This window comes from Cibotium barometz, chromosome 44 (genome assembly GCF_041138505.1).
Source record: "Cibotium barometz isolate CiBa-2024 chromosome 44, ASM4113850v1, whole genome shotgun sequence".
Lineage (NCBI taxonomy): Eukaryota > Viridiplantae > Streptophyta > Polypodiopsida > Cyatheales > Cibotiaceae > Cibotium > Cibotium barometz.
The window spans coordinates 8,321,642-8,337,032 of record NC_141089.1 but is presented as its reverse complement, the minus strand read 5'-3'; positions in this window follow the sequence as shown (position 1 = coordinate 8,337,032).

Genomic DNA, 15,391 nt, shown 5'->3' with positions numbered 1-15,391 from the left:
GAACTGTTTTTGCTTTGTGAAGACTGTTGGTCTTCACCGAAGTTCTTCTCTTCGATAATCAGCATAGACACCAAATCTGTAAAGTTGGGAATGTTTTCCCGAGTCTGAATAGATGTCTTGAACGCCTTGTATTGTGACCCGAGACCACGTAGACAGACTTCCACCTTGTCATCATCATCTACTGACACACCAATAGATGCAAGGGATTCCACAATACCCTTTATCTTCAACGCATAGTCATTCACAGACATGCTCTTTTTCTCCACAGTATGAAGTTCATTCTTCAACTGTATCTTACGTGCCTTGGTATTTGTTTCATAGAGCTTTACCAAGGTGTCCCACGCCTCCTTGGGGGACTTGGCATCCTGAATGTGCCCAATCATGGTGTCTTGTATACTAATGGAGAGCCAATACATAACCTTCCTGGCTCCTTGGTTCCAGTCTTTAAACTCTTTCACATCTGCAGCAGTCGGATTTCTATCCGGTATCGCCGGTGCCTCTTCATGCTCACCTTCTATGTAGTCCCAATAGCCTTTTCCCATTAGGAAATTTGTCAACCTGAACCTCCAAGCATGGAAGTTATTCTTATCAAGCTTCTCAGCCACAATCTGTGCTATGCCATCATTAGACATCTTGCCAAACACACAATTTTACCAGAAACTGCACTCTGGTTTTTTTCTGCACAAGTGCTGTATTTTCTGCACAGCGGTACTGTAGTACTCTCAAATGTCACCAACAGTGACTTCAATGTGCATACATACACATTGAAGTCAAACACACAATTTTACCAGAAACTGCACTCTGGTTTTTTTCTGCACAAGTGCTGTATTTTCTGCACAGCGGTACTGTTGTACTCTCAAATGTCACCAACAGTGACTTCAATGTGCATACATACACCCAATGGCAACTGTAGATCTCTTTGCAGCACCCACAGTGTCTGCACAGTCAATCTGTCTTCCTGCAGTTCTTAAAACAGAGTTCTGCAGAGAATCGATGACTTACCCCCAGTGCTCGAAATCGATGACTTACCCGCAGTGCTCGAAATCGCCTGTTTTCTAAAAACGGAGGTCCAGACGCGCCCAAAACGCGTTTTCGTCCCGGAAATTTCAGTCCGAAGGACTCTATAGTTGCTCTATAGCTTTACTTCCGCGAAGAAAACTCCTCAATCAGAGATCATTTGCCGGTGCCTCCCGTAGAGCTCCCGACAAGGGTGTAGTCACCAACACAAATAGGGAAGAGTAGTTGAAGCTCTTACCCTCGTACCGCTTCCTGTGGTTCTCTTGCTTGCAGCTCAGCCCTTAGCACGAACCAGGCTCTGATACCATGAAAAGATGCAGGGGGGAAGAGAGCTTGAGCTCTTGCAAGCACACACACACACTCACAAAACCCTAATAGAGAACACACAAGGTGAGAGGCTGAAAATCTTCTTCTTCTCTACTCAACACTCAACACACCATATACAAGAATAAGAGTACACACAATATGAAAGGTACTCAACCAATACATACACGGGTTCTCTATAGTGTGAACCCGACTAAATGAGCTGGCGCTATAACTATGCCAGTCTCTAGAATGGCTGTCACACAGCCTGTCATCCCACTGGCTGCATATCTCCCATGATCTCACCAACCATGCCAGTGGTGTAAGTGTGGGGCCTATCCCCCAGGCGGGTCATCAGTGGCCACCGCCTCACTAGACGAGCTCGATATCTCAACAAATTGTTTAGCTAAGGACTTGATTGTTTCTTTCTAAAATCTTATCTTGGTCTCTTGCTCTTTTGCAACCTTTAAACCCTTGAGGATGACATCCTTATGTGTTGTAGCTGTTGCCATTTGTTCCTAAAGTATTTATACTTGGTCTCACTGGCTTCATGGACTTTCTTCCAGAGAGTAGCATTTTGATCCCGGAGCATGTGTAGTCAATAAATGGTAGCACCGTACTCTTTGTTCCTGTTCCCAGATTGAAGCACTAGTTGACGATGCGGAGTCTTCTAAATCCCATAATGGTAATTGCATTAAACTATCCAAGCCGTCCATAGTTTCTTATAGGATGCAGTTTGCATCCAAATTATGCCAGAAAGAATCAGCGTGGATCTTCTCTTCATCATCCAGTCGGCGTCTCTTGCTTGTGCTTGTTGCTTCTTTGTCTCTTTTTCTTTTGTTCGCTTCTTTCTTTCTTCTGGGACCTCTCGATGTTCTGAAGTTGCTTCTTCATTCCTTTGGTGCACATCTTCTTGCAGCACATCTTTCCCTGCGGCTTTCATTGCACCAATCCCTACCAATGCATCTTGATCTGATATAATTAAATACTAAAGCGGTGATAAGTTCTTGAAGACTATCTGAGCTGGGCTAGGAGAAGGTGTTTGTTGAGGTACTTCAGCGACTGTGCTTACTAGAATTTATGATAAGCTTATCCCCCTGGCTTCCTGGTGCTCCACAACTTTCTAATAAGAAGCTATTTCCTGTGCCAGTTCTTCTTCTAGGCATTTTGACACCTCAGCAACTCCGGGGATGATACCCCTCATTTCTTGTCAGTCTTTTTTCTTCTGCTCTTCCTTAGTTCCTTCATCATATCTTTTTTGTCCTTTACTAATGCTTTCCCTTCTTGCTGTTCACTAGAGGTAAGTATTGGTTACTCTACCTACGTTGCTTGTTGTACTTGTTCTTGTAGCACTAATTTTGGAATAGGAAGCTCTGTAGCATGATTAGCAACTTTGTAAGCAAGTAGGGATTGCATAATTTTGATTGGTGCACCTTCAGGTAGTTCTCCATTTCCCTGTGGATGTACCAGACCTAGTCTTTCTCTTTCTCCTCATGCACCTTGGCAATCCTATTAAGAGGGACCCTATTGTATCGGGCCACTCGCTTTACGTGCATAATGAGAGACATGGCACGACATGCTTTCTATGTCACCTCATGCCTTATATTCTCATATTTAGCCCCGTTTGAATTGTATGAGCTTCTCTTAAGCATAGCATCGAAGGGAATCTTTTCAAAGTTATAAGAATGGATCTTCATTGGTGGTGGCAACTGCAAGGCCTCATGGATTAAATCTTTGGAGAGGAGGACCTGTTCAGTGGTACCATTTGCCTTGGTTACTTGTCCCCACTTAGTTTCCCTATCATAAGTCTTTAAATACTCAGCACACAACTCTGTGTTGATTGCGTGGGGAAGGCATTCAACCATTCATCCTAGCCTTACCTTCTCCAACTTGTTCTTGACTTCTGCATCTTCTAAAATCTGCAAACATTCTGGGCTATTGTACTATAAGGCTATCTTCCCATGCACAGTTTGTACATCCTTGCTAATTATAGAGCCATGGAACATTTTTGCATATTTTCCCAAATAACTGAGCTTTTTGGTGACCCTGAGGCACTTGCTTGTGTGACGCTCGAAGTTTCTGCGACTTCCGATTTAGGGGTTTTGGATGTCAACATCTGTAACATTGATTAGAGAGTCAATCATACTGGTGAGAGAATGTGCTCTTTTCTCCTTTTTCTTCATTTTTTTTTGATATTGTGTGTGTGTGTGTGTGCTATATTGATGAGAAGGGTGTTAGTCGGGTGAGCAATAACTAGGTGTGAATTTGTGAAGATGGATACAGGTGGGAATTTGTGAAGATGGATACAGGTGGGAAGGCTTAAGCCATGAATATGCAGGTTTTTAGTCTGTGAGATAGCAATTTGCTAGCGCATGAAACAGTTAAGCCATGAGAGGGTTAAGTCGTGAGAGATGGCTTAGCTCGTGAGACTTGGTAGTGCATGAGAGGGTTAGGCTATGAGATGGCTTAGCCCATGAGACTTATTAGCACATGAGAGGGTTAAGCCTGAGATGGCTTAGCCCATGAGACTTGTTAGCGCATGAGAGGGTTAAGCCGTGAGATGGTTTGGCCATGAGATGGTTAGGCCGTGAGAGTGCAGGTACTTAACCACCGTGAGATAGCAGGGTCTTCATTCATGAGATAGTAGGTTACTTGGCCCATGAAACAATTAAGCCGAGAGAGGATTAAACCATGAGATGTCTTAGCCTGTGAGACTTGCTAGCATGTGAGAGGGTTAAGCCATGAGATGGTTAGGCCATGAGAGTGTAGGTACCATGAGATAGCAGGTTAAACCATGATGATTTTTTGATTTTTTGAAATAATGATACTAGGTGTAAGCTAGGCCATGCTCTATACATATGGGCAAAGATTCAGGATTGTGTAGGTTCATCATGAAGATCCAAATGGATCCTGTGAAATAGCAGACGGCTATTTTGTGGGAAAAATCCATCAAGAGTGAAACATTCTATGTACAGACATATGACGGGTGACAAACAATCATAGCGCCATGAGAGCACACGCAATGAAGTTTCATTACTTGCAAGATTTATCATGACATGTGATTTGTGTACTAACAATTTACAAAGGAAAGAGAGAAAGAAAAAGAAAAGAAAGAAAATAAGGTTAAAGCACAAGCTCCCACCTCAAATTGAAGTTGCAAACAATGCGGGGTAGAAGATCACTTGGAAATCTGAGAGCGATGAGCAGCAATTCGCGTTGAGCAATGTTGAAGCAATCGCACAAGCAGAATGCACAAATGAGGAAAGAAAACGATTTTATGAAGCAGCCGTCTTGGCCTTGGTGGCGGCTATCTTAATGAAGTATGCCATGTGGTGACATTCTACGATTGGCGAAGGGAATGTGACCATTTCACACCGTGAAGTAGTAAGGCGGTTCACAACGTGAACCATTCCAGACCAGTTCACGATGTGAAGTGCTTGGGGTCTCATGACATGAACTATTTTTGACCATTTCACGACGTGAAGGACTAAGGCATTTCAAGATGTGAACTATTTCTGATACTCTGGGTGCAAGGTTAATATTTTATGCTCCTTACATGCTCAAACACTCAATTCCCCACCTCATGCATTCATAAATTTTTTGAATACATGAAACAAATGATCATGTTTCATGCATGAAACTCAAACATTTTTACCTTGTACCCATTGTGTTGAGAAATGGATACCTCTTGTACTTCATCTCTGTTTATTGCCACAAAAACCCATTTGGTACCTTGGCACTTGTGGGAATTTGTTGTTTTTGCAACCGCTTTAGTTTAGTGTGAAGTGCTTGATCTTTCCCTCCATCCAATTGAAGAGTGCCTCCATTGAATCTTGTTGATTGGGTTCTGTTTCGTTTACATGTGGTTGCACGCTTTTTCTTCTTTTCTCCTTAACTTTTTCGTTTACATGTGGTTGCACACTTTTTCATCTTTTCTCCTTAACTTTGTCAAATTCTTTTATCGTGGTGGGTGCAGTTGGCGGTATTGCTATCTTTTGTTCACTATGTCGAATAGGCTTCTTTCTCCAAACCAATTTTTGTACCTTCTTAGCATTTTGGTTTAGCTGGAAATTGGTCCTGTTTGCTTTTATCATCATTCCCTATATTTCTAAAAGTATTTGCAATATTGAACCTTGGGTAGGACTTCGGCGCCCATATTGTTGTATTGCCCTGGTAAAAAATAACCATGTGCAGCTAGCAAATCCTTTTGAACCCATTGCTTTTGAGTGCTTTGTGGATGGTGGCTTAGTTTGGAATACTGTTGGCTGACTTTGGTTGGCTGACTTTGGATGGCCTTCTCTTTCCCTTGTATGAAGCTTGAACTTTTTTCTTTGATCCCCCAGTTACTCCTTTTGCATCATAGTCTCCATGGGCTCGAAGTTGGTTCTTAGGAATCCACTACTGAATTACTGGAGACTTTGGCTATTTTCTATGTGGGGGCTGTGATGCTGATGCCTTCTCTAATATGATAGCTTTTTTCTTTGGCATTGGCATTTTCATGTCATCTATCATAGCCTGCTTTCCCTTGTTTAATGGGCTCCATAATGGCACAATAATGATATCCTTGCCCTCATTGAGTTGTGCAGCCCTCTTTTTCCACTGGATATTACAATTACTAGTGTAACTCCAAGATCACCCAAGGATCATTTCTTCCTCCATAGATCCTGCAAAGCATAACAAACACCTTCCTAACCAAGGGATTATTTTTGAGAAAATATTAACACTTAAGAATCTCACAGCTTTGGTAGTTGATTAATGCACACTTCATACTTGTGCATTGGTGGCCTCAAGGTGAGGTTTGTCTAGAGCTTCCCATGTTTCATAAGAGATCAGGTTATGACTTGATCCCATATCGATTCATGCAATGCTTGTTGCACGACTTTTAGTCTTCTTGACTTTCACACTGAGACGTGCTGGATCAATGTCCAGGTCATCCTCATCAAGGAGGGTTAGTGAAACCATGTTCACATGTAATATTCTCTCCTAGAGTCTCTATTTAGCCTTGGCTTCCCTTCCTGAGCTTGCTTGATTTTTTCCTTGGCTAGCTCTTTTGGTTTTAGTAGATTCTCTTGCATGAGAATCTCTTGGGTCAATGGTCTGTAATAATACTTTTTAAGCTTGCTTCCATTGATGCAACCCTCCATTTGCATACCCTCAATAGTTTCAATTTGGATCGACTCTTGAGGTGTGATTTCGAGCACTCAAATGGTCCTAATCCTATGTACTTCAGTTTCTTTTTTCTGGTGCTTCTGACACCATACATGAGGACAAGGTCCCCTTGCTTCTAATGTTTTTGTCAAGATAGTACACAAAATCTTATAAGGTGATGGCTTTCAGTGGACTACAAGGTTCCCCACTAATCGAGTCCACCTGTCCGTAGGATGGTGTCGTTGGGGCATTCCATCCTCCCACTTTCCACCCTACTCACGCGTCAATTTGTTTTTTAATGAATTCTACCACACTGTTTGACATAAATAAACATATTCCTTAATTAAGGCCCTTTTCACAAGGTTTGTTAAAACAGCTTTTTTCCACAGTACAATAATGCCAAAGACAAGATTTATAAAAAAGTTTATACATGAATCAATTTCATACAAGCCAAACCGGCTCTGGGCAGGCCTGTCGCCCTCTCAGGCTCCATCGCTCGATCCTCCCGCCCCTCAGAGGGATGTCTGCACACTAGGGTGGGCTTATTCACCACACTAGCTTGGGCCCTCAGAACTAGGCAGCATCATAATCTCTCGCCTTAATCGGTGAACCTTATTCTCCCAATGGTATGAGGGATAGCTTGGGCCATTCCCGAGCTTTGCTAACGATGCCGCCCGGCTACACAAGCAGGGAACGGAGTTAGCGTCGAAGCCAGGAAAAACTTACACTCTTTAAAGATAACAATTTCAATGCAATTTATTGAATACATCACATAATTCGTAACTTCATACAATTTTATGTCATTATTTTAAAAGGGAAAGATACACATTTATTAACACTAATGTAAAAAAACTCTTCTTTAAAAGATAACCAAGCTAACCTGGCCACCATTTCTTTCAAGAGCTTGCAAAGGGAGGGTTGGAGCTGCATCGGGAGCATCTTCCCTAATCTCGTTGTTGCGCGATCCTCCCGAGGCAATATTCTAACATTTTCGAGAAGGAGCTATCTTGGATGTTGTCTTGTAGGGCTTGTTGCGGTCAAAACGCTTCAATCGGATCTCAATTCTGAGATCGTTTGCTCACCGTATGAGCAAAAGACCACAGCGCACGAAGCCTCTCTTAAGGCTAAAACCTCTTACTAAAGTCCACACAAATGGGGGGGATTGTGAGATGTCCTTAACACAAAAACGTTTTGTAAAAGGGGAGAAGGGTTGAGGGCTGCTGTAAGTCTCTTCACACGGGGGGGTGTGCGGAGAAGAGTTAAGGACACTGCCTCCTAGCAAGAGGGGGATAGAGGGAAATTGCCTTATATGAAAAGTGGCAAATGAGGGGGTGTGAGAGGGGTGGCTACAAGGGGCAACTGCACTACAGTAAGTACACTGCACAGGGACGGAGGGCGGAACAGCAGTAGAGCATAGGCTACACAGAAATGCGTGTTGCCCATGGAGCACCCCGAGCGAGGGTTTATATAACTGTGGGGTACAGGTACGGGCGTTGGGCAAAGCAAGAACGAAAGGACGGTATACCAGCAAAGGCTGTAGATCAGTGGCCTACATGGGTCTAGGGGAAAGGTACGGTGTCGGTTTAACAGGGAAAGGAGTGGTACGCATGTACCTTATCTGGTCAGGGGCAGCATGGGTGTCCATGTAGCGGTACGTGTGGACCACACAGTGGGCGGTCGTCCTTTGGTTCTTGTGTGGCCATCGTACGGGCACCCTGATAAGTGTGTATGGTCCAAATTTTGGGGTGGGGTCCCCAAATTTGGGGCGTCAGTCTCGATTCACGTGTCGAACCGCCCCGAGGGGCGAATTTTTTTTTTTGCCCGGGAGGTTCTCCTAGTCATTGGGGTTCAGACCGTTCGTCAATTGGATGCCTGGTTATGCATTTATTAAGGTTTAAAGGTTGTCGCTTTTTAACTAAAAAATGACTGAAATTTGCGTATAAGCTTGATCCGGTGTCTATGTTAGGGTAAAATTGCGTGCACATTCCAAATTTGGGCTCAGAATTTGAAGATTCTAAGTAGAAACGACTCATTTAATAAAATCATTGATTTTTATACCATAAAAACTCTATTACGTGGACATTTCTTTATTAGTGAAGATGGGTATGTTACATCCTTTCCCCCTTAAAGAAATCGAGATGTCCTCATCTTGTCATGAATTGGGGAGAATCCTTTGAGTGTAGCTTCATCTTCCCAAGTTGCATCCTCTTCAGGGTTATCTTTCCACTGTACTAGATGTTCTACAAGAGTTCTATTTCGGAGTTGCCTTTCCCTAGAATCTATGATGCTACTGGGTTGTAATTCAAGGACTCCTTGAGTAGGGATTATAACTTGTTCATCATCAAGAATATGATCGAGACTGGGTACATAAGGTTTTAACAAACTTACATGAAATACATTGTCGACTTTGATATGGGCTGGGAGTTGGAGTTTATAGGCACTTTTACCTAGACACTTGATAACTGTATAGGAGCCACAATACCTAGGGCTGAGCTTCTTATATTTCCCAAGTGATAGAGAACTTCGTTTGGGTCGCACTTGTAGAAGAACTTTGTCTCCTTCCTTGAAGATCCTTTCAGACCTCTTGGTGTCAGCATAATGTTTTTGTCGGTCTTGGTGGGTAGCTTTAATATCCTTTTGGATTGCCTTGGTTTGTTCCTCCATCTCTTCGAGCATTTTCCTGGATGCCTCAACTCTTATGGTCGGATCCGAGAAATTTAGAGGAGACAAGCATTCTTGCCCATAGAGTGCTTTGAATGGTGACATTCCTATGCTCTGATGATAAGATGCATTGTAGGCAAATTGTACCAGAGGAAGGTATTGAATCCACCTTCTTGGTTCCTGTCCACAATATGCTCTGAGAATGTCTTCAATTACTTGATTGACTCTCTCAGTCTCGCCATCGGCGGTCTCTGGAGCTGTGCTAAAGCAAAGTTGAGTTCCCAGGGCTTGAAATAAGGACTGCTAAAACTTTGAAGTGAAGTCAGAATCCTGGTCACTTACTATCCTTTTTGGAAGACGATGAAGTTTGAGGACTTCCTTGATGAATATTCGACAACATCAGAAGCTTTGAAGGTCTTCTTTGCTGGTATAAGGTGAGCTACTTTGGTAAGTAAGTCCACTACTACTAGAATGGAATCATATCCTCCTTGAACAGTGGGGAGACTTGTGACAAAATCCATACTAATGCACTCCCACTTCATTTGGGGAATATCCAAGGGTTGAAATTTCCCAGGCATCTTGACCCTTTCAGCTTTGATCCTTTGGCATGAGAGACATTGCTTCAAGTATCGAAGGACATTATTTTTCAAGCCTGCCCAATGAAAGCTCCTTCTTATGGCATTTAATGTTTTTGCATAGCTTGGGTGTCCCACAGTAGGACTATCATGAGCTTCATGGAGGATTAGTTTCTTTAAAGTAGGATCCTTAGGGATACATAGTCTGTGATTGAAGTAGAGGCTTCCTTCATGAGTGGAGTATCCCTTGATTAGATTCTTCTCTTTCTCTGAATTTCCCCCTTCTTCTACTAACTTCATCATCCTCTGATAATCTGGATCATGAGATGAGACTTCTTCCACCTTGACCAGTATGGGATTATTTGGCATTCAAGGAAGATTTGCGGCTAAGTGCATCTGCTACCACATTATCTTTCCCAGGGCAGAATTTGATGTCAAAGTCATATTCTTGTAGAATTTCAATCCATCTCCTTTGTCGCATGTTGAGGTTAGGCTGGGTGAAGATCCACTTTAGACTTTTGTGGTCAGTTTACAAGCTGGAATTTGTCCCCCAAGAGATAATGTCTCCATAATTTGAGGCAATGAACAACTGCTAAGACCTCCAAATCATGGGTGGCATAATTTGCTTCATATTGCTTCAGCTTGTGGGAAGTATAAGCGACTGGTCTTCCTTCTTGGCCTAAGACACCACCAAGTGCTAGACTACTGGCATCAGTAACCACTTCAAATTCCTTGGTGAAATCAGGAAGTTTCAGGACTAGGGCAGAAGTAATAATGACCTTGAGCTGATCAAAACTGTTTTGATGGATTGGCAAATTTTGCAATCCTTCTTAAGAAGAAGATCCGTCAAAGGTGTAGCTACCAAGGCATAATCTTTGATAAAAATCATATACCATCCCGTGATTCCCCAAAACCCACGAACTTCACAAACTGATTTAGGGGATGGCCACTCCAGGATATCTTTGACCTTGGCGGGGTATACTGAAATGCCATCTTTGGAGACGATGAACCTAAGATACTCAATTTGATGAGTAAAGAAGGTACATTTTCTCTTCTTGGCATAGAGCTTGTGTCTGCGCAACAATTGTAGAACTCTACGCACATGCTCCTCATGCTTTTCCATTGATTTGGAGTAGATTAAGATGTCATCAAAGAAAACAAGCACAAATTCATCCAAGTAAGGACAGAATATATCTTGCATTAGGTGGTTGAAGGTTATAGGAGCATTGGTTAACTCGAATGACATTACTGTAAACTCATAGTGGCCATAAAGGGTATTGAAGGCTGTCTTGGGTATATCTGCTTCCTTGACTTTGATCTGATAGTAACTAGACCTCAAATCTATTTTTGAGAAGACTTTGGCCCCATGAAGCTTGTCAAGAAGTTCGTCGATGCGAGGGATAGGATACTTATTCTTGATAGTGACTTGCTTCAACCCTTAATAATCTATGCAAAGGCGAAGAGTTTCGTCCTTCTTTTTTTGGAAAAGGACAGGTGCCCCCCAAGGAGAGCTATTGGGGTGTACGAATCCTTGCTCAATGAGTTGGAAAAGTTGCTCTTTAAGTTCAATGGCTTCAGGAAGGGACATTTTATAGGGCGTTTTTGAGACGGGTTGAGCCCCAGGGATCACCTCGATCTCAGGATCGACTTCTCGAGGAGGCGGTAGCCCTGTAAGCTCGTCAGGGAAGATGTCAGAGAATTCTTGGAGCCAAGAGGGTTCTGTGTCCTTACTAGGTTCAATGGCTTTGTTGAGCTTGACTAAGAAAACTTGCTGACCCTTATGTGTTCCCTTGAGAAGATGTTTTGCCTTGACTACCCTAGATTTAGGTTTTCATGTTATCCCCTGAACGGATATTACTTGGCCATGCTCATTTTCAAAAGTGATACTCCCCTGGTTACAATGAATGCTAGCTTTGTTTACAATTAACCAATCCATCCCAAGGATTCCATCATAAATTCCTAATGGCAAGACTCTAAAGTGGCCACCATGAGTTCGCTCATTACCCAGCTCAAAATCAAGGTTTCCTATAGAGTGGTGAGATACTACTTCTTTCCCACTGGCTAACTCTACAGCCATTCTTCTAGCTATTTGTTGACCCAAGTTTAATTTTTACAAACACCTAGGAGAAAGAAATGAATGGGTACTGCCGCTTGGAGCTAGCAACCACCACTGGTGGAGCTTGGAGGCTATGAATCCCAAGCTCGAAGCAAGGTGAGTTTCCTACGATGGTTGTTGTTTGTTCCACTTTTCCTAGAATAGTAGGGTTCTGGACAAGGAAAAAATAAGGGCTAATGGGTATTCTTGGGGGCTTTTCCAAAAATAAATTCGCCTAGCATCTTAAAACATTCACCCAAATTTTGGCCGTTTTGAAGGGTTTTAGAAAATATTCGCCCAATTTTGGACATTTTTTGAAAACATTCGCCCCATTTTCAATAATTTTAGATTTATATAGGAGAAATTATTACTAGCCCACCTACACATATATTCATGGAGGCATCTTATGTTTTACCCTAGTTTTAAATAAGTTATGAATGAATCATAATAGCTTGGGATCCCATTGGGTGTGCATTTTGTCCATTCACAGTCCCACTTATGCATTTTGCTTTTCACATAGGCCTCCCCACCGCATATTAAGGATAAATTAGTCTATGATTAAACCTTGCCCATATTTTCAATTATGCTTTGAACCTTTGCTCAAGAAATGTCCTTAGTCTATGATTAAACCTTGCCCATATTTTCAATTATGCTTTGAACCTTTGCCTGAGCAATGACCTGGCTTAATAATTTTACAATGTACATGCTTATTATTTTTTCCCAATTTGCCAACCGCAATACTTCGTGTAATTTGTTGGCATAATACCAATGTAAGGCTTTTTATAATTGTACACGTTTCGAGGTGTAGTGTAAACCCAAGGAAAATTTAATATTTTGATCTTATTATTGGGTAGACTGGGATCATTATTCTCTATATCCGCTAGTCCCAATGTCCATAAATTATTTAAAAATTCCCATTTTGGACTTAATTAGGCTATGGAACGACCACTTTCTAAAATTTCTTACTGTGGATGTGACCTTTTGCATGGTGCTGCTAACTTGTACCTTAAAAATCTCAGTCATATATTGAGTTTTGCTTTTACATAGGGGGTTTTAGGGACTAAAATGTTAGTTTTGATTCATGCAGCTTTTTTTCATTAAAACTATCTCTCTCTAGAGTATTTTTTTTCTTTAACTTTTTGAGGGTTAGATGAAGTGATTTTTTAAAATTTCTTAAGAGATATAAGAAATTATTTTGATAGGTTATAAAACCTCAAAATAATTACTCCTGGATAATTCGAAAGTCTACTCCTAGTAAGCAACATTTGTTATTCTAAAAATCTCACTTATTTGGCATCTGAGATTATTGATCTTTTTTCCCTTATATAAGTTCTTGGGATCAAAAAGAAAATTTCTATTTAAAAAGTTTTTGAAAACAAAAGTTTTCTTTCTCTAAGTCAATTTTCTCTCTCTAGATTTTTTTGATAAAATTGAGGGTTTAGTTGCATTCTAATTCGGTATAAAGTACACTACCACAGTGAGAAAGGGAGTTGATCACCTTTCAAGAATCTCAGACCCCTCTAGTGCACATGGTCAAAAGAGAAGGTGCCTCTGGCTCTAGTAATCTCAAAACAACTATTTGAAAAATAGTGCTTAGACTTCATGGGTCCTATTAGCCTAGCCCGCTAACAGACCCAAGTACACTTTATCATAGTCACCACTAACTACTTCACCAAGTTGGCTACACAAAAAGCTGGCACGAGATCAAGGCAATCGCCCAATAAGAAAAGAACCAAAGAGGGCATAGACCCCCAAGTGTGCAAATGTGCACAAAGATGATCTTCATGATAGAGAAAACAATAGTGAAACTCGCTCGCCTTGAGCTAGTCACCCAAAAGACCACCTAGATGTGTGATCAAATTTTGGTTAACATTGGGGCTAGTCATAACGTAATATCTTGGGAGACATGAACCTCATTAGGCCACCATCCCTAACACCATCCATAGCTACCCTCACCATGATAAACAAATGTTGCTAGTCTATAATTGTCGATTATTTTGAAGCAAAATTTTACATTGGAATTAAACCTGTGTTAAGTGCTATGTGACCCTCGCATGTACATTGAAAGAGAGCATCAACCTCAAGAGGTGATATATTGTGATCTCATTAATTACATAATCAATTGGTGATGAAGAGCTGCTACACTTGGAGCTTCCGCATGGGATGGTTATTGTATCCTTGGTGGCAGATGAGGATACCTTGAACCTTATAACATCCCATTGGGTAAATGTTATGGGCTACCAAACCTCCCAAGAAGGAACTCTAAACATTCAACATTGAAAGGAGTAATAAATCATGACCATCGTAGGGTACTTCCTAATGCTTTGAGCTCATGCCCCTTGAGGTCTCCAAGCTCACTTTGAGAAGCTCCAGAATCTGATCATGGTGCTCATTGACCAACCAAAAGACATATATGATGGCTTCAAAGTAGCTCAACTCCTCTTCGACATGAACAAAGGACCCAATGAGCAAGGCATGATGTTGTACTACCATCACCTCAGGTGTCTACCGTCTTACATGCATGTCACATTTGAAGATATGGTAGACACCGAGTTCTGGACTCCGAAACTTCTATTGACATGAGTTTGATGACCAGGTCTTTAGATCTTGGTAATAGGTTCTAAGGAAAAAACCTACATCAAGTAGGTGGGGATGTCAATCCCATGGATTAACAAATATGCTCCTCCGTTTGAGGACATTAATAAGTGTTATGCAGCAAAAGGCACCATAAAAGTTGTACATTATGAGATACTAGCCACCCAAGGTTTTAGTAAGTTTTGGGCGCCCAAGTGTGAATAATGGCTAGTTGTATATAAGGTATTTTCTCATAAATGAATGGACACAATCCTATGTGCCTTCTCTACGGCACCAGGCACGTATCCATGTTAGCATGTTCTATCTTTTTTGTACTATATTGGAAAAAGTTGCTGGGAAAAATAATGGAAAGTTGTAGCAAACATGTGAATCCTATTGGTTTGTATCATGGAACTCGAGTGGCATTATCCTTCTTTTCATGGGCATATATAGTGGATCCATTCTCTGTGTGGGGGGTGCACACTAGTATTGTTGACTATATTCTGGAATGGTTAAGTACTCCCTCCGCCATGCTGGCTATACACAAAAATCTCCTATTCTGGGAATTGCATAATTTGTCACAATTGTGGTATAGCCCCCTTGTGTATGTACAAGATGTGCTTTTTGCCACCGGTGGAAATAGTAGCTGATCATAAAAGGTAAAAATTCTTAAACACCTCTAATTGAGGGGGGATGGAAAAGGGATGACGTGTATGTTCATGAACAAATAGATCAATTTAGGTATGAAAAATAGATCACATGAATTATAATGTGGCACATCAAATACCTCGATTAAGGTATTAGGATGACATGAAGAATGGGATGGCATGCATAAGGACAACCTATTGTTGGCATACACAAGAAGGACCTTGATTGAAGAATGGGATGGCATGCATAAGGACAACCTATTGTTGGCATACACAAGAAGGACCTTGATTGAAGTATTTCATAAATGAAGTTATATTGAGTTTGAATACCACAGACACACAAGACAACAACACCTCCAAGTGCGAATGAC